This window comes from Oryx dammah, unplaced genomic scaffold (assembly GCF_014754425.2).
Source record: "Oryx dammah isolate SB20612 unplaced genomic scaffold, SCBI_Odam_1.1 HiC_scaffold_2, whole genome shotgun sequence".
Lineage (NCBI taxonomy): Eukaryota > Metazoa > Chordata > Mammalia > Artiodactyla > Bovidae > Oryx > Oryx dammah.
This window is the reverse complement of record NW_024070186.1, coordinates 180326380-180347628: the sequence shown is the minus strand read 5'-3', so window position 1 is coordinate 180347628 and position 21249 is coordinate 180326380. Positions and strand designations below refer to the sequence as shown.

The 21249-nt window shown below is 41.6% G+C and overlaps 1 protein-coding gene and 1 pseudogene across 1 annotated transcript in view; both read right to left on the bottom strand.

The window, feature by feature from the left end:
* Nucleotides 1-21249, bottom strand: part of HS3ST4 (heparan sulfate-glucosamine 3-sulfotransferase 4) — a 478184-nt gene that overhangs the window by 440448 nt on the left and 16487 nt on the right. The window lies entirely within an intron of this gene.
* LOC120860105 lies at nucleotides 209-327 on the bottom strand (annotated as a pseudogene).

Below are 21249 nucleotides of genomic sequence, written 5' to 3'. Positions count from 1 at the left end.
AACACTGTGTCCCATTTCTTTTTAAGTTTATGTTATTTTTATTTTATCACAATAATTTTTTAAAGGAGGGAAAGGTATGATCCTAGAAATAAAAACAGTAATAGTTTCAGAGTTGACACACCTTCAATTATATTTGATCTCTTCTGTAATCCATATAATCTGAAGGAGCATTGGCAATTAATGAGTCAAAGTTTTTTGCTTTTTTAAAAGCCTACAGCACTTAGTATTCCCAGGTGGTATCCCACCCAAGTACTAACCAGGCCTTGCTCTTCTTAGTTTCCAAGATCAGACAAGATCAGGCATGTTCAGCGTAGTATGGCTGGAGACAGCAATGATTTGCTTTTAGAACAGGTGCACCTTTTCCCTGGAGGCTCAGTGATAAAGAATCCGCCTGCAATTTAGGAGACGTCAGTTTGATCCCTGGATCAGAAAGATCCCCTGGAGGAGGAAATGGCAACCCACTCCACTATTCTTGTCTAGGAAACCCCATAGACAGAGGAGGCTGGTGGGCTACAGTCCATTGGGTCGCAAAGAGTCGGACACAACTGAGGAACTAAACCACCACTACTGTAGTTGATTTACAACATTGCGTTACTTTCAGGTACACAGCAAATTTATTCCCTGTCCATCACCAACTCCTGGAGTTTACACAAACTCATGTCCTTTGAGTCAGTGATGCCATCCAACCATCTCATCCTCGGTCGTCCCCTTCTCCTCCTGACCTCAATCTTTCCCAGCATCAGCGTCTTTTCAAACGAGTCAGCTCTTCGCATCAGGTTACCAAAGTACTGGAGTTTCAGCTTCAGCATCATTCCTTCCAATGAACACTCAGGACTGCTCTCCTTTAGGATGGACTGGTTGGAGCTCCTTGCAGTCCAAGGGACTCTCAAGAGTCTTCTCCAACACCAAGTTCAAAAGCATCGATTCTTTGGCGCTCAGTTTCTTTATAGTCCAACTCTCACATCCATACATGACTACTGGAAAAACCATAGCTTTGACTAGACAGACCTTTGTTGGCAAAGTAATGTCTCTGCTTTTTAATATGCTGTGTAGGCTGGTCATAACTTTCTTGCCAAGGAGTAAATGTCTTTTAATTTCATGACTGCAGTCACCATCTGCAGTAATTTTGGAGCCCCAAAAAATAAAGTCTGCCACTGTTTACACTGTTTTTCCATCTATTTGCCATGAGGTGATGGGACCGGATGACATGACATCACATATATATATACATACATGTGTGTGTACTCTTTTCCAGGTTATTTCCCACTATAGGTTATTATAAGATATTGAATATAGTTCCCTGTGCTATACAGTATATCCTTGTTGTTAATCTATTTTATTTATAGTGGTATGTATCTATTAATCCCATACTCCTAATTCATCCCTCCTCCCCTACTTTCCCTTTGGTAACCATAAATTTTTTTTTCTCCTATGTCTGTGAGTCCAATTTTGTTTTATAAATAAGTTTATTTGTATTATTTTCCAGATTTCACATATGTGTGACATCATATTAATATATTTACCTTTGTGTTTCATTTCTTTTCCAGGAGAATATCTCAGGAAAAAACTCCTAATTTCCCTACTGAATTCTCCCAGCTTGGCTCCTTGGTCGTGCCCCGTCTTCTCCAGTCCTGTGGATTTTCATGATCCCCCCAAATCCACAGTACTAAAACATTTTAAGGTTTTAGCTATCATTGCTGAGAAACAGCAGACACAAACACTGAAGCTTCCTCTGGAACGTTGATTTGTATAGCCATTTCCCCCACTGAGTCTCTGAGTCCTTATTTCTAAGAGATTGTTGCTGTGGGCCTCCCAGTCCTGCACAGCCCAGAGACCTTCTTTTCTTATAAGCTTTATTCATATACAGTTAATACACAAAACTGCACACATTCAACATATGCCTCTTAATGAGGTTTTATGGGGGTTTTTTTGGCCAGGCCATGTGGTGTACAGGTATCTTATTTCCCCAACCAGGGATGGAACCCATGCCTCCTGCAGGGGAAGCTAGGAGTCTTAACCACTGGACCACCAGGGAAGTCCCTGCCCCAGAGATCTTCTCAGTTCCCACGAACACCTTGTAAACAGGAGGCCTCTTTTCCCAGAACAACATAAAAACAAGAAGCAGCTTTCAATTAGCCAGGCTCTACCAAAGGACAGCTCAGGGTAGGAACTTGATATAATTTTGGCTCAGATGGTAAAGGGTCTGCCTACAATGCAGGAAACCCGGGTTCGATCCCTAGGTCAGGAAGATCCCCTGGAGAAAGAAATGGCAACCCACTCCAGTGCTCTTGCCTGGAAAATCCCATGGAGGGAGGAACCTGGTAGGCTACAGTCCATGGGGTCGCAAAAAGTCAGACACAGCTGAACCCAATCAACAGTCCTATGGCAAAAGTATTATACTTTTCACTTTGTAAGATCAAAAAATAAAGTTCAGAGAAGCCAGGCAACTAGCCCAAGGTCACACAGCTGGGACTGGGCAACCCTGAGATTTAAGCCTGGGTCAGAATGATGCTAAAACCTGACTATAAATCTACTAAGGGGGGTGGTGGCGGGAAGAAGAGGGTGGGGTATATGGAGAGAGTAACTTGGAAACATACATTTTAAAGAAAAATCTGCTGAAAACCCAATCAGAATAAAAGAGTAGTTAAATTCAGGCAATAAATGGTGTAAAATGTATAACACACATTCTCAGGGTCTTCACATGAAGCCAAACCTCCTCCCTTTAAGCTCACCCCAGTATTTCCACAAGGTCCATAACACTGAAGTCATAAATACTGACTTTTTCATTTTAAAGTACGTGCCTTGGTGTCTGGGTATGCACATGTGCTTTTTGTCAGTTTCAGTTTTCCATAAAACACTTGAATGATCAGCAACCCCAGAAGCAGATCATAATTCTAGTCATGAGGTGTACCAACTGGCATAATTCAGCTTTGAAAAGGCTCCCTCTAAATGGATTAAGTCTGACTGAATGACGCAGGTTCTCCCTGGGTGTGCTTAGGGTGGTTGCGGACAGGCATTCGGAGAAATGGGGTTAATTCCTTCCAAGTGTCTACTTGAACCCCAATAGATTTCCACCTCCCCGGGAGGACTCAGCTCAAAATTCCCAGGGGAGAAAGGATGGGGATGGGATAGAGTGGGAAGCTGGGGTGAGGAGGTATAGACTGGATAAACAAGGTCCCACTGTACAGCACAAGGGTCTATGCTCCATATTCTGTGACCAACCATAACAGAAAAGAATATGAATAGGAACATACATATGTGTATAACTGAATCGCTCTGCTATAAAGTGGAAATTAACACACAACATTATAAATCAACTATCCTTCAAATAAACTTTTAAAAAATTCTCAATCAGAAACACAGAATCAGTATTAGACAATCGAGGTGTTGTGTTTTTCTGATAAACAGTTTTGCAAAATATATTAGACACTTACTAATCTTTACTTTTTTTCCATTATCTATTTTGATTGAAGTAATACACTCACAGGATGGTGCACAGTGTCAAGGATTTACACTAAACACTTCTCTGCAGCCTGTTTTTTCTCATCAACCATAGATCTTGGAGACTGTTCCACGCCTGTATGCACAGCACTGTCTCATTCTTTTTAACAACTACATTGTATCCCTTCTGCGGATAAGCCATAACCTACCCAACCAGTGTCCTCCTGTGTACACTTAGGTGGTTCTCAATCTATTGTGATTAAAAATAAAACAAATTGCACATGGCTTTTTGTTGGACAACTATTCCTCTGAACGGAACACAGAGTAGTGTTGCTTTTAACAAGGGCATATACCTGTTCTTACAGAGATGCTACAATCCAACTCAAAAGTAAGGACAACAAAGAAATATACCTAGACCAAGGGAAAGCAGGCACACGTGCAATGAAGTCTGTCCTGAAGATTGCATGACACGTGGTTACTGCATGTATATTCTTTCTGAGAGAATCAGAGGGCCCATGGCCAAGGACGATGGGAACGTCTACAGAATCTAAAGAGCACTGCAATGTTTAAAATACACACTTCTTTTTGGAGGCACACAAGAGAAATATACATAGTAAACCTCACCTGCAGAGCATGCTGCACGGGACATTAACATATACAATTTAGACACAATAGCAATCTTCAGTCATAGAGCAGACCTTGATCACTGCCAAAAACATTTCTCCCCTCACCGTTGAATGCTCTGTGAATTTCATCTGTGATTGAGATTCTAAGTGAACTCAAAGAATTTCATTTTTATGGGTGATGGCAGGGAGAACTGGGCATCTCCAGACACAGCTGGCGAGAGTGTAAATATTTATATAAGCTTCCTGGAGGGAAATTCAGCAATGTGTACAGAAAGCTTTAAAATCATGCTCACTTGCTCACCTTTTGACCCAGTAATTATACGTCTATGCCCTGGAACTTGTCCTCAGAAAGTGTGTGTGTGTGTGTGTGTGTGCGTGTGTGTTTTCTGTACCATTTGCTCACTGCAATGTTGTAGGACCAGGGAAACACTGGAAGCAAGGTGAATGGAATGTCTGCCTGTAGGATATTAGTTAAATACATTACGATACACTCATACCATACAATGAACACCACATAGCCCATAAAATTCATGTGGTAAAGGAGTAGTTTGCAAACTGTGGGTCACAAATCCCTAATGAGACATGAAACCAGTTTTTGTGGGTCATGGACAGCTTTTTAAAAAATATTTACTTATTTGGTTGTATTGGGTCTTAGTTTTGGCACATAGGCTCAGTAGCTGTAGCACACAGGCTTAGCTGCTCCGGGGCATATGGAATCTTAGTTCCCTGACCAAGGATTGAACTTGCATCCCCTACATTGCAGATTCTTAACACTGGACCACCAGGGAAGTCCTCCCATGGACAGCTTTTTAAATAGAAGAGTATCAGAGTGCACCACACAAAGTGTCGCTATGGTTTTATAAATTTTTTGAAATACATGTGTGTTTATTCTAGGTCATTATATGAAATGTATCTCTTGCTGCAGGCAACCCAGGGATTGAACCCAGTTCTCCCATATTGCAGGAGGATTCTTTACCAGATGAGCCAGCAGGGAAGCCCACTGCAGGATACAGTAAAAACAAAATTGAAAACCACTGTAGTAACAGAATTTTCTTGCATGAAAATATGTCAACATTCTATATTTAAGTGGGGGGAAAATAAGTTAAAAATTATAGAGGATAATCCCAAATTTGACAAAATACCAACAATCAAATATATATGCATATATGTGCACAGAAAATAAACATCCTCTGGATAGTAATATTATGGGTGAAGGGAATTTTTCTCTGTTTTCCCTACATGCTTTTGATATTTTCTAAATTTCCTAGAATGAACAATTATTATGATACAATGCAGGAAAAAAACAGGCTATTTTCAAGTGAGGTTTTGGTAAGTAAGTGTTTTAAGATGCTCCTAAAAATGAGTCAGTCCATCCTGTGACATCCTCCTATAAAAAATCCTTTCAGAAATGCTACATGCCAAAGTATTGATGCCACAGCCTGGTCCTATGAGAAGGTTCATAGGAAAAATAAAATGATAGTAGTTCAGAAATTAAAGCATTCTGTATCGAAGTATGCACATAAGTGTTGTTTCCTTTAAAAAAAAAAGAAAGTAAGGAAGAAAGGAAGGGGAAGGGAAATGAATATGAATGAAGAATGAGAAGGAAACAAAGTATCAAAAATACCTGATATCTTAAAAAGAGAGAGAGATAGAAAAAGGTTATCTTTAATATATAGTCACAAAAAATTTGACAGGACTTTCACTTTATAACTAGAGGTTTCAGCCACCAAATATCCTTCTGAGGCTAATAAATTTTAAAATGTCCAAGAAGTCAATAATCCCTTTGTTTTAATTCATAATGAGGCAATGAAGTGGCCAATAGAGGTCAGTGACCTGACCTCTCTTCGAACCAGATGAGGAATTTGATAGTCAGTGCTAATTCAGGTTCAGGTGATGACTGCACTGTTGGAAAACCTAGCTACCTGGAAAAAAAGTGTGGGGCAGGGGCTTTAGTATGGAAGCATAATCATCAGTGATGCTATTTAAAATCTCCTGCTTCACCGCAGTGGTACCCCCGTCAGGCATGTGGCTGGTAACATTGCCAAATACGAAACAAGGAAAAGGCAGCTTTTCTGTGCGAATTCCATTTCTTCATTTTCCAAATCTTTCTCAAGTAGAGATGCGACCCTGAACTCATAATGATTCTCTTCTGCCATCAGCTCTGGGATTTCTATTTAAGTAGGTGATGTAGAGGTTTACTCTGCTTGGAAGAGAATCCTTGCTGATGGAAATGACTGGTGATAAGACTTAAAGCCACCCTTCCACATATTAGTGATATTCTACCATACTTGGTTTTCTCTTTCTGATTTATAGGTGGAATCTAGAAAAATGGTAGAGATGAACTTATTTGCCAAGCAGATATAGAGACACAGATGGAAAGAACAAACTTATGGATACCAAGGCGGAATGGGGAGGTGGGATGAGTCGGGAGAATGAGACTGCTGCATATGAAAGAGATAACTGATGAGAACCTGCTGTATAGCACAAGGAACTCTCGTCAGGGCTCTGGGGTGACCTAAATGGCAAGGAAATCTTAAAAAGAGGGGATATATGTATACATATAACTGATTCACTTTGCCCTACAGCAGAAACTAACACAACATTGTTAAGCCACTATACTCCAATAAAAAAAAAATTTTTAAGCTGCCCTTCCTATTGCCACTTGGATGAGATGTGAAAAACAAGATATGAAGAACAATGTGCTAACTCTGGAAGAGTGACATCACTTGTAGGTTGAAGGGGGAAAAAGCATTTCAACCTCACTAATTCTATTTTGGGAACAAGAGGTACAAAATTGTTAGACAGATGGACAAACCCATCCTTTTAGATGCTACTGTGAAAATTTGGAGCCAAACTCAAGTTGATTACATATGATTTTCAAAGAGTGTATTGGTCAAATTTATACCACTCTTTTCAAATCTTGTGATTTACTTGTGTTTTCCCAGCAATTTGCAAAGCACTAGAGAGAGCAGACAGTTATAAAGTAATTACCCAATATTAGACAAATACAGCTGCTTGATTTTTCAGTGTAATCCAGTAAGGATTTGTGAAAAGAAACAGATGCTTAAGGAGAACAACTGGTATTAAAAAAAAAAAAAAAAACCAAAGGCACCTGGATTCATTTGTCTAAACTGACAGATAACTGACTTCTCATTTTTAAAAATGTTCACATTATCCACTTTGCTTTATTGTATTTCTTTTCTAGAGCTTTGTGTGTATATCTCATTTAATCCTTATAACTAACCCATAAAGTACATACTATTAATATCCCCATTTTACAGATGAGGAAACTGACTCACAAACCAGTTCAGTAATTCATTCAAGGTCACACAGCTCATACTCACAGCCAAGCTATTGGCTCCAAAGCACACGTTATCCGACTGCTCCATATTTCCAAGGCAGTCCAAACACCTGGCACCTTAATTCTTTCTCCCCAAAACCACTTTAAATCACTTGTTAAAATACTGTGACCTTTCCCAAGTCACTGTATATCCACATGCCCTTGCTGGGTATTGTCTGAGAGACCAAGGTAATTTCCCAGAAGGCCAGCATCATTCCTCATGAGCTGGAAAGCAAAGCAAAATGAACCAAAAGAAAAAGAACACGAGGCATTCATTGGGCATTCTGTGAACTGGACATAAACAAAATGGTTTTAATAAAGGCCTGGCAAGTGAGAACATATATCGTCACCTTGTACCTTGGTAGACAAGATGACCCTGCACATACAGTCTCAGAGATATGAAGATGTACTTTATGTCCTGGTTTTTGTACCCTCCAAGGGCTGACAGAGGTCTGCAGGTTTTAACAAAAAAAATTTGCTTGTCGGATACACAAGGTGGCAGGCTAATTTTAGGGTGGAGTTAGTTAGTTAGCTTTATTCTCTGAAAAATCTGGTTATCTCAGCCCACTCCCAGAACAAATTTCCCAGACAGTTATCTAATAAACTTGAATTTTCCAAATAAGCTACACACTGCCAAAACACAATGCTGACAACAAAGGGTCTTTTTTCTTAGCATGGAATAAAACTGGGTGCATTAAGGCAACCTAGTCAGACAAGAGCACGAAGACACACAAGGGCTCCCCAACACGCCTTCCTCTCAGCCTGACATTTCTTGTCAAGAGAAGGAAAACTTTCACTGTAAATATGCATTTGAATCATAAAACAAATCCACCCAGCACTTTTGCAGAGAACGAGAGGAAAAAAAAGAGGCTCCAGGACAAATGTCTAAGTAAAAATTATAAAGTGTTTTTAACCCCTCTCTCTCTTCACAACGCCCTCCCTCCTTCTCTCCCACTCGCCTCTTGCACCGAGTGGTACGTACACTTTACACAGATTGTCAGCTGTAATTCAACGGCATCACTGTTAACATGGAGCAGGCAGTGGCCAGAAACAGCCTCTCCAGGCTTGTCTGCAGAAAAAGACACTGACTGGCTTTGATTTTCAAGGCAGCGGTCAACTGCACATGGTCAATCCACGTGTAAGCACAGAAATTTGTTCCTGACTCAGGTGAGATGGGAATGCTAATTCATTTGGATAAGATTTGTGAAAAATATTCCTTTCAGTGAAAGAAGGGTATATCTCACTGCTATGCAGACATGTGCCATTGGGGTAGGGGGTGCAAAAAAAGACTAAGGCTAGCCCAAATAAGGTAGTTCTTCAAGGCAACTCTCAGTTCAGAATATAAGGGTGCCTCAGGGATCACCACAGTTAGACTGCAGTTACAGTTCCCAAGCCCAAGTCTGTAGTAATCCACACTGAAGTCACATTTAAAGACAAGAATAGCATCATGTCACCATCAGATGGGTATCTATCACATCTCTCTCCTCCAAGCCTCTGCATACAGTTCCTCATGCCCAAAACATTTCCCTCACCATTGGCCCTTAGCTTGAAAGGCTAACCCCTACAGGTCCCTTGACTTCTCAGCTTAAGAGTCACTTTCCTTGTTTTACCTTCAAATGTGCCTGGCAGATAGCAGTGATGAACAGATTGTTTTAGAATAAATGAATAGGACCCATTTGTGGCCAGTGGGTATAAAGAAAATACACTAGATTCTTCTAGAAGGAATTTTCTCCTTAATGAAGGCAGGAGCTATCTGAAGAAATAGCCTTTTTGACACTTTTCCTCCCTCCCATCTTTGCAAACTCTCAGGCGAGAGTACCTAAAGCTGCAGCCATCTTCAGATCACGCTGTAACAACCCATAGTTCAAAATCCAACAGGCTAGTATGGCAGCATGGAAGGACATAAAAAGCCTGAACCCTTTATAGCCTGGTGAACTGCTGACTCTATCCTGGGACTGTCCCCCTGGATTTTTTACTAAGTGAAATCTAAATATCCTAAGTCAGTGTTTGTTAGAATTTTTCTCTTACAGACAAAAGGACCCAGACTGCCACATTCTGCACTTATTAACCTAAATTGTGACTGGCATTTGCTTGTCAGTCTTCCCACCTAGACCATGAGGTCTCACTGTTTACCATTTCCCTGGCATCTACAGCACTTGGCAAAGAACCAGTTGCCTTAAATATTCGTTAAACGAGAGACTCATTTTCCTCACACCCGCCTCCCCTGTTCCCAAGAACTAACACTCAATGCTGACCCATTTCTATCTTTCTGAACCTTTAGAGATATCTTTGATGTTGGATCTGGCATCTCTTAGCTCTCAGAATGCTATGACACATCTTAAAAAGTCAACTTTTCTTCAAGCTTTAGAGTAAGTCAAACGGATATTTTTCAGACTTCAATTTAGAAAATGTCTTAGTGACATTCAACATAGTAGATCATGCCTTCCTTTTTAAAACCCTTAGTGCCAAAACTGCATTTGCTTTCTTTTTATTGAAGCAACATTGACTTATAAACTGGAAGAAAATATTTTCAAATGGTAAAATGCACAAGGGGTTAATATCCAAAATAGACAAACAGCTCATACAGTTCAATAAAAATAAAAATTAAAAAAAAATCCCCCCAAATGGGCAGAAGACCTGTATAGACATTTTTCCAAAGAAGACATATGAATGGCTAACAAGCACATGAAAAAACACTCAATACCACTAATTATTACAGAAATGCAAATCAAAACAGTAATGAGATATCACCTCATACTGTCAAATGGCTATCATGAAAAAGCCTACAAACAACGAATGTTGGCAAGGACATGGAGAAAAGGAAACATGTGTACACTGTTGGTTAGAATGTGAATTGGTGCAGCCACCATGAAAGACAGTATGAAAGTTCCTCCAAACACTAAAAACTACTATATGATCCAACCATTCTGCTCCTGGGTATATATACAAAAACCACAGAAACAGTAATTCGAAACATATACCCCAATGTTCACAGCAGTACTATTTACAAATGCCAAGATATGGATGCATTTGCTTTCCTATCGTTCCCTTACACTTTTCTTTCTTTTACAAGTTCGCCTTTATTTATTCTGCACCAAATTTCTAAGCCTTCCTTTCTAGCCACCATATGCTTGCACAATCATCATTGACCATGCTTTCAACTTTCATCTTTATGTTGATAACTCGCAAAGTTATACCTCCTAGCCCTGCCCTCTCCTCTGAGCTCAAGCTACATGCATCTAACTCCACTTTGATATCTGTGTATAGATGTCTCAAACCAACTCTCCAAACCTCTAATAGGTTACAGCTCTTAGTAAATGTTCAAACTGCACGCCCTTCGTTATAGTCTTTTACAGTACTGGATACTGTTCTTTCATAGTACTCATCCTGCTCATAATTTTAACTTTTTTGAATATTTATTTATTTGGCTGCGCTGAGTCTTAGCTGCAGCACACAGGATCTTCAATCTTCACTGCAGCCTGTGGGACTTTTAGTTGTGGAATGCAAACTCTTACTTGCGTTGCAGCATGTGGTATCTAGTTCCCTGACCAGGAATCGAACCCTGACCCCCTTCACTAGGAGTCACTGAAATACCAGGAAGTCCCTTCTCATTTTAATTTTATTTACCTTGATTGATTATACCTCTCTTCTCCACTGGAAGACAAGTGCCACAAGCCCAAGAATCGACTGCTTTTACTTACCTTTGTGTCTCTAGCCCCAAGCACAGTACCTGGCACACTGAGAGGCAATCGATACAGAATGAGAAATGCCTGGAACCATTTCTGGAAAGCACGTAGATTAAAAGGAGAGATAGTGGAGTCAAACAAGTTAAAATCCCAGGCCCACAGAAAGACAAGGTGTGTCACCTTAGACATATCACTTAGAGTTTCTTTAAGTTTCAATTTCCTCATCAGTAAAATATGGACAACAATAAGGATTCATAAGACGATCTCCCTAAAACACTTAATATAACAACGCCTGGAACACAGAAGGCAGACGTATCCGTTACTATGAAGTTTATCCAAGAACAATTAAAACCCAATATAGCATGGCTGAAGCAATACAGAAGGGTATTTCTGTCTTATCCAGAGGTTTCCATCAGGCTCCTCCAGTCCTCCTGGTTCTTCATCCTCAAGATGATGCTCTCCCTATGTGGGGCCAAATTTCTGCTCAACTCTTACATGCTCATTCTCATCCACAGCAAAGAGCATCCTTGTAAGGACCTTCCTCTGAAGTCATACCCAGGATCTGCTCGCAAATCCCACTGGCATGAACTTAACCTTGTTAGCCACATCAAGCAGAAGGAAGGCCAGGAAACACGGTTTTTATTTCAGATTGTCACATGCCCAGCAAAAATTGAGAGATGAATAGCAGTCTCTTTTACAGCTAGACAGTGAAAGGAAAATTCTTACACAGAAATTGGGCATTTTATGTCAAGGAGTGCCTCCATAAAAGGTGATGTGGATGAATGACTGTGGAAGCACCCTCCACAGAAACACATCTGGTCACAGTAATGGGCACATAAATGCATTTGTTGGATTTTAATGAAAACCACCACCACCATCCCACTATGTGAACTTTCTAAATCTCTGGGCCCTGGACTCCAGTGGAAGTATTCAGTTCTGGTCTTACCCAGAAGCATCTTTCAGAGGTTCATCCCGTTGTCATTCATATAATGCCTGTCTTGAGATTTCCTCTCTGAGTGATGCACAATGCTAACAGGTGCCCAACTGGACTTCTCAGGGGGCTCTGGGGCAGTCTTTTGCCCACGGAACTCCCCCCCACACCGGCCCAGGGCCGGTCACCAACAGAAGGACGGTGGCTTTGCCTACCTGACACACTGAGGGCTCCGCCACCTGTCACTAACCACCACCTTAAAAATCTAACCTTGCTTTACAGCTAAAGCAATCCTGTCCCTCCACTTAAATTCGCTTGCGAAAAGTTAAAATAAAGAATCTTTGCCCTCCCTGTGAATCCTCAAGACTGAGAGGAAAAAAAAATGATTCTGCCAAAGTTCAAAGATAGAAAGGAAGTATTTACTTCCCCCCCCCCTTGTACGCAGAAGGGAAAGCAGCATTGATTATTATTTTGATAATGGAAACTAAACTCTAAATAAGATCATCCAAGGATAACCATATGCAAACTGCCTATTTTCTTTCATCTCATGGAAATGGTACATGGAATCACCATCCTTACTATTAAAAGCTTTTTATCAAGACGCCTGGGGCACAAAGGGAGCTGATTTTTACTAAATCTGTAACATTACTTGGGGACGACATGGAGGTCTCTCCCAAGAACTTAAAAATAAGATCGCTACCTGACAGCTTATCAAAATATATCAAAGCAAATCAAAATTTTAAAAGTACAACCTCCTTCTATTTTCTCTACAGATGTACACATTCAAGAGCAGAAGGGTATCCTCCACAGCCTTGCTTATAAAAGCAAAGGGTGGAAGTGACAGAGATGTTCACAAAGAGTGGAGAGGTTAATTACATATGATCATATAACCCTACTGAGAACACACAATGTCAAGATTACAAAACACCAAACTCAACCTCTACAGGGTGTTCACAATCCGGTGAGATAGCTAGCGCAAATGCACGCTATGAAGCCAAAAGGTCTGGCTTAATCATTTCCTTGCTCTGTAAGTTACTCAAGATCTCTAAGCCAGAGGATTTCATCTGAAAAATGGGATAATAAGAGGACCACCTCACAGGGTCCCGTAAGGATGAAATACTTAGTCTAGAAGATGGTGAGCTGTCATGGGGTATCTGTTCACTCACTACAGATGTGTGGCAATCCTAGCAGTATCAAGGACATGTCGTCAGTGTCAGCAGGCGATATCAGTCTCCACATCTTCCTCTGTCCTGTGTGAATCACTTAAAAAGAAGTAAACATAGTCATCGGTAAGCAATGATGCCCCCCCGGGAATGAAGCTGGCATTGCAGAAAGCAAGATGTGAGCGCTGGGGAAAAGTCTTTGGCTTTATTTTCATTTATGTGTTAGTGTTTTTTTTCTTCTAAAAACCAGTTCATGTTACTTTTATCATAAAGTGTTTTTTTTTTTTTTCCCAAGATTGGCCTCTAAGAGTTAAACGTTAATTGCATCTCTTTCTGGATGCAAGCAGAGATATGCGAAGTCCCCAGGGAGGGGTTTCTGAGTCTCAGGACCTGATGCAACGGGATTGAAAATAGTCACATATCTAAAGAAAAGATGTGACTGCCTATGGGCTGGAGGTGGGGGTGGCACTGAGTTCTAGTAGTTCAGGAAGAATAGGGACAGCAGAAGTGGCAGGATACCCAAGCAGCTCACAGGGGAGAGGAAGCCCGTAGACTCTGTTTGCAGATGTGTCCTCCGGGCTCTTCACTTCACTGGATTGAACTGCATCCCCCAGCCCACATTCATGTGTTGAAATCCTAACCCCTAAAACTCCAGAATATGACCCTATTTGGAAATAGGTCTTTCTTTTTTAAAAAAAACATTTATTTGGTTGCATCGGGTCTTAGCTGTATCATGCAAGATCTTTTGCTGCAGCAGACTCTTCAGTTAGCACATGGACTCTTTAGGCAGGGCATGACAGCTTAGAGGCCCTGAGGCACATGGGATCTTGGTTCCCTGACCAGGGATAGAAGCCAAGTCCCCTGCTTGCAAGGCAGATTCTTAACCAATCGACCACCAGGGGAGTCCCAGAGATAGCATCTTCCAAGAGATAATTAAAGCAAAATGGGGTCATTAGGGTGAGTCCTAATCCAATATATCTAATGTCCTTATAAGAAAAGGAAATCTGGACACAGACACCGGAGGGAAAACCATGTGAGAACACAGGGAAGAGAAGACAACCATCTACAAGGCAGAGAGAGAGGCCTGAGAAGAAACCAACCCTGCCGACACCTTGATCTTGGACTTCTAGGCTCCAGCACCGTGAGAAAACCCACTTCTGTTGTTTAAGCTCCTCAGTGTATGGCATTTTCCTACGGCCGACCTGGCAAACTAATACACTCTGTTAGTGATTCTTTTTCCATACATGAATATTACATTTTCTATGTGCAAATCCATCCATCTTCCCCTTTATGGATTCTGGGTTGTCATTTTCTTTTTTAAATCTTGATTTAAAAGGACCCTGCCACCCCCACATTACGAAAATATATCCACACTGCCTTCTTATCATTTTTGTCATTGCTACCATTGCCTCTGTTATCCTGCAGAACCTCTTTTGTGTCATTCCTTATCTGAAATATATTTCTGTAACTTGGGTGTGGTCAGGCCCTAACTTTGGGGTGGCCCATTGTCTATATTACTTTTGTGCTCGTAAAACTGCTATAACTATTATCGAAGTGGATTTTGGACACAGGAAAACATTCATGATACATTTAGGTGAAAAGAGGAAATAATATTTAAAAAACATTTTTGAAGTAAAATGAGACATATATACTTTGTAAGTACTGTAAAATGTATGAAAAACAGACACTAAATTATTAGCCACAGTTATCTCTGGGTGATAGGTTTTTTATGTTTTCAGGACTTTCTAATTGACTTTACCAAAATAATATTAATTTAAGTGAAACCCTACTGTGTCTCAGATTGCCTTTGCTTATAAGGACATTAGTCATATTGGATTAGGGTTCACCCTAATGACCCCAATTTGTCTTAATTACCTCTTGAAAAGACCCTATCTCCAAACAGGGTCCTATTCTGAGGTCTTGGGGTTTTAACATATGAATTGGTGGGGTGCGGGGAGCAACAATGACCATAATATAGAATTTGATAGTGAGACCCTGGGATTCAGACCAACCCATGATTGGATCAGGGTGACCTTGGGCAAGTTATTTCACTTCCCCTACCTTAGCTTTCTCATGTGTAAAATGGGTATAAGAACAGGTGGTCATAGGGCGGTCATGCAGTCTGTTGTTCGGGAAGAGAGTGTTCTTGGTGGGAATAACACCCGTTCAGTCAATGGCACTGGAATGTCCCTGCCAACTTCAAAGAAGGGCAAAGCTCCAGGAACAGCAGGAGGAGAGGCAATTCCATAGGCGTGGTCCATGAGGTGTGGGCAGTGGAACAAGACATAAAGCTGGAATCGAGACAGCAGCATCGACACATACATACTAACATGAGCAAAATAGATAACTAGTGGGAAGCTGCTATGCAACACAGGGAGCCCAGCCTGGTGCTCTGTGAAGACCTAGAGGAAGGGGTGGGAGCGGGAGGGTGGGGGCTGGGGGAGGCTTGAGATGGATATATACACACACAATTACAACTGATTCAAGTTGCTGTACAGCAGAAACCATCACAACGTCGTAAAGGCATATTCCTCAAATTAAACACTAAATTTAAAAACAGAAAATAAATATATGAAATAAAATATTTCCCTTTAAAAAAGAAATATTTAATAAAGCTGGGCTTAAGGAGGAGCAAGGATTAGGAAGGTCTTTTACTCCACACCTTGCACTTTTATAAAGACTAGGAGTATTCATGTCAGAGATTTATAACAAGGGGTGATGTGATTACTAAAATTCCAGCCTAAGTACTGTTCATGAAAACACTTTCCCAAAGGCAGCTGTGAACCCGGGGGGAAAGGGGGAGACTTTATTCATCAGGAACAAGAACATCACCACAATGCTCCTGAGCAAAACAGCCTCTGCTTCCAGCCCCTCCCTGAAGAAACATCCGGTAACCAGAGCGGCAGGTGGGAAATACCCCTAAGCAAAATGCAGGCAGAGATGCCTTCCCTCCCTCCCGAAGCTTTGAAATAGCCAAGGCCGAAGGATTCTTTTTCCCCCTTCCCTTTCTTTTTAAAAAAATACACAACCCAGGGCAAATCTCATACCTCTGCTGCCCTGGGGAAGGGGTAGCTGAGTCACTGGGTGTCTGAAGCTGCCAGCTCACAGGAGGGCCTGGAAAATCAATACCTCTCTCTGAAGTTATCCCAAGTGCTGAGACCTTTAACCAAACTCCAGTAGGCAGACACTATCAACAGTCTTTCACGGTATCAGAAGATGCAGGTTTATTTTCCCAAACAGCCTTGAAATGCAACAACAGGAGCTGTTCTCTAAGATGCAGGCATGCGGAATTCAACAGCGGAAGTGGCTTCCGACTCTGTCTGCCAACAGGAATAAGAGACAGCTGGACTGCGGATGGAACACTCTCTCAGTATCACAGCCTTCTGGCCAAAAGAGCACGCCCTAAATGCCTTTGCCGGCATCCTGCTCACATTGCTAATGACGTGTGTATCTTAGGGTATCGTTCTTCACCTCTCTGTGCCTTAGTGTTCACCTAATATCAGGTGCCCCAGCTCGACAGGGATTGCTGTGAGGATTAAATAAGGGACTTGCAGGCACTGAGGTTTTCCTTTAATCCTATAAGCACTCCAAGGAAGTTAACAGTTGTTATTAAAGAATGCATAATACGCAAAAGAACAATTGCCAGAAAGGAGAAATCACAAAGGTTCGCCTCCCAGCTAATCTATTCGTCTTGAAATTCTGCCTTTTTCCAAACTAAGAATTTTGGAGAGGTCTTCAGACTCTCAAATCACAAGGAATCCGGACTCTTCCAGAGCTGAGAACCTGGACCCTCTGAAAATAAGAGTTCAAATACACTCTGTTAGGTGGAAAGGCTCACAGAGGCTGGATGTATTTATGGCTTTTCCTAATTCATCCATCTCTTTTACCTCCAGCAGTGTGTGTAGGTCGCCGTCGTGTCTGACTCTTTGCAACCCCATGGACTGTGGCCTGCCAGGCTCCTCTGTCCATGGGATTCTCCAGGCAAGAACCAGCAGGCAAACCCTTACAGGGAAGTGTTCCATGGCTTTCTTTGCTGAGTGGGGGGTGTGAATAAGGAAAGAGCTAGACTTCCATTCCCACAGATGATAGAGGAGGGATCTTAGGGGGAAACATCACTTTGTGCTAACGAAAAGCAATACACAAGGTACCTATTTTTAAACAAAACACCACGACCCTAGATTTGACCCAAAAAAGTTTTTCCCTAAAATGTAGGTTTATTTTCATAAGTCTTTCAAAAGCATAAAAACTTAAATCACACTTAATTCTCTAACATCGGCTTTACCTTAACTGTAAAGAGGGAAAATGACACAGAATCAGGGTTGTTCTAGAAATTCTGGGCTATCTAGTTGTTACATGAAGGCTGATGAAATGCCAAATCATTTCTCCCTCTCGACTTGAATGGAATCTGGGCAGGAAGGCTTCATGTGATGAAACGATTTCACTTGCTATTTGAAGAATTTTCTTGTAAGATATACAATCCCTTTAAATTTTCCCAGGCAGCTGCTAGAGGTTGCTAAGGAAATGATGGAAATAGAAAATATTCTAAATAAATAATTAGTGATTTCTGAGGAGCAGGTTCTTGAGATATTTTTTTCAGGCTGTCACACATCATAGGCACCAACACTCGACAAGTGTCCTGTCCTGCCTTCCCTCCCTCTCTCTCTTCTCCCCTTCCTTCCTTTCTATGTTAAAGAAGATAACACAGATAACTCATACGGATCCCCTGGATAACCTAGGGAACTCTACTCAATACTCTGTAATGGCCTATACAGAAAACAAATCTAAAATAAAGTGGACATATGTGTATGTATAACTGCTTCACTTTGCTGTACACCTGAAACTAACAAAACACTGCAAATCAACTATATTCCAATAAAAGTTATTTTTAAAAAGAGCAGTGGAATCAAGCAGTGAGCCGCAGAGGGAGCTTTGGAATCACACTGTGCCCACCTTGGTGGAAAGACACAGACGAGGACCCAGACCCCCCGACCCCACACAAGTCAGCAGAGCACTTGCTGTATCTGTTTTATTCTGTTGTGCTTCAGCAAAAGATTATGTCTGAACAGAAGAATCTTGAAACAGACATCTGTTGTTTTGGCACCAGCATCATTTCCTTTCCTTGATAACCGAATCCTGGTTCTGCTTTGGGAAAATGCCCACATCTCATCCTCCGTGCCCCCAGGAGAAGCAGCCCGCCTCTGCTCCAAAGAGGCATGTATCTCAAGCCTCACACCCGCTCTGGCAACAAGGGCTGGTGGCAGGATGTCTGTGTGCGACCCCATAAGAGGGAATGAGGCATGTGCAGACACTCTGGGGACAAAGATGGCACATTTTCCTACTGCATTTGGGGTAAGAAGCCTGGGCTGGCACCCACTGCCATGCACAAGGGGACAGATTTTCAGAAAGCAACCAGCCACCTCAGAGGCAGTGGAATCCAAAAATGAGACATCTGCTGGGACTTCCCCAGCAGTTAAGACTCTGAGGTTTCACTGCAGGGAGTACAGGTTTGATCCCTGGTCAGGGGACTAAGGTCCCACATGCCACACAGCACAGCCAAGAAACTTTTTTAAATTCAAAAGTGACAGATTTGCTGACATTGTTTAAGCCCGACTTAGGCCATTCCTGGGCTTCCCTGGTGGCTCAGATGATAAAGAATCTGCCTGCAATGCTGGAGACGCAGGTTCAATCCCTGGGTCAGGAAGATCCCCTAGAGAAGGGAACGGCTACCCCAGTATTCTGGCCTGAAGAATTCCATGGACAGAGGAGCCTAGTGGGCTACAGTCCATGGGGTCGCAAAGAGTGGGCCACAACTGAGCAGCTTTCACTTTCACTTTCACTTTCCAGTATTCTTGCCTGGAGAATTCCATGGACAGAGAAGCCTGGCAGGATACAGTCCATGGGGTCACAAAGAATTGGACACAACTAAGCTACTAACACTTTCACTTCCACTTTTTGAGGCCATTCCCACCCAGGACTTCTCAAACATATAAACCATTAAATTCCTTGTTGGTTCATGCTTGATTCAGATATTATGTGGAATATATGCATATTATAACCAGGAGAACCCTAACCAACAGAGTTCCACAGCTACACTTCTAACCACTGGGAAAGATTTTCTTTAAACATGCTCTAACATATTATGATGGGGACAGTTTCTTCCTCCTGGTGGAAGAAAGGAAAAGAGACTAGAAACAGATATGATCCCCAAAAATCTAGGAGCATCAATGTCAAGAGTTGAAGGTAAACTAAAAGAAGACTCTCACACAGCAATTCATACATGAATGAGAACCAATGAGTACCGAAAAAAATTCATATTTTATTCTAAATAAGAAACTCAGTGGTTCTGGGTAAGGTTACGGGGTTTTTGTTGGCTGAGATCACCATGCAATTTTCAGAGTCTAAATGGGTAGTAATCTATTTAATACCTGGCATATACATTATTATAATAATTTCTAACATTAAATGTCTTAAATATTTATGGAAACATGGTATGTTCATTTTGTTTGTCCATATTCAGATATTCATCGCTAATAAGGAAAGAAAAATGCCACCTGGCAATATACTCTCTGTATCCAAAAACAAATCTTAAAAATTGGCTAAGAAGGGGTAGAGAAAAAAGATAGCCAACTGTGTTTGAGTTTGTTTGTTTTAAACATTCTCTAAACATCTGTCTTGCCTGTTTATTGTTTACTGAATGTGAGCCTTTTATAAAGGCTCTTATTTTGCAGGGGCAAAATACGTGGGGTTAGCCCACACTGGAAGCAACCTCAAGTCCCTCAAACATCTTTTAACTCAGGAAAAGCCTTGCTTTGAGATCAGTCTGTGTCACATGACCACCACCTAGTGGCGGGGTACTTAAATAGCAGGAATAGCTGACAGTTCCGCAAACATCTTTTAAATACACCCTAGCATTGTCCTGGTCCTTTTTTTTTTTTTTTTTTTTTGGTCATGCTCATTTTGATCAGAACGAGATCTTCCCTCCAGGATAGTGAAATTAAAAACCAGGAAATTAAGAAACCAGATTCAAAGGATATGAGTTTGAGCAAACCCCAGGAGATAGAGAAGGACAGGGAAGCCTGGTATACTGCAATTCATGAGGTCGTGTAGAGTCAGACACAACTTAGCAACTAAACAACAACAAGAAAACAGAAATCTGGGCAGGATCAGAATAACTATGGAATTAAGAAAATATTAATGATGACACTGTTTTATCAGCACTTTCCAATGACTGGAGCTCTTACCACTAGGAATGCACAAAGTCAGTCCAGGTGAAAAGTGAATGTGAAATTCGCTCAGTCATGTCTGACTCTTTGCGACCCCATGGACTATGGAATTTTCCAGGCCTGAAGAGTGGAGTGGGTAGCCATTCCCTTCTCCAGGGTGTGTTCCCAACCCAGGGACTGAACCCAGGCCTCCCACATTGCAGGTGGATTCTTTACCAGCTGAGCCACCAGGGAAGCTCAAGAATACTGGAGTGGGTAGCCTACCCCTTCTCCAGGATATCTTCCTGACCCAGGAACTGAACCAGGGTCTCCTGCATTGCAGATTCTTTATCAGCCGAGCTACCAGGGAAGCCCTGGTAAGTTCAGGTAGTTCAAGATACGGTCATATTGAGGAGAGATAGTTGAGCAGAGGCCCGAATGAAGGGCAGATGCAAACTGTGCAGTTATCTAAGGAAAAAGCATTACAAGTGGAGGAGGCAACAAGTGCAAAGGCTCCGTGACAGGCAACCTGTGGCTTCTTGCAGCACACACAAAGCGAGGAAATCAGTATGATTCAGGCAAAGAGGCAAAGACAAGAAGGCTCTTGACTGTGGGTAAAGAGGTGGGCAGGGATCAGGTTCTTTAGGGCTTTATAAATCATGATCAGGACTTAGAATTTTCTTTTCGGTTGATAAAAAGCCACTGGAAAATGTGAAGTAGGAGAGTGATGTGGTCTGCTTTATGTCCTAAAAGTATCACTTACCCTAGTCAATGTGAAGAGCAGACTACAGAGGTCAAGGGCATTAGCAGAAGGACTTGCCTCATGGTCCAGTGGTTAAGAATCCACTTTGCAATGCAGG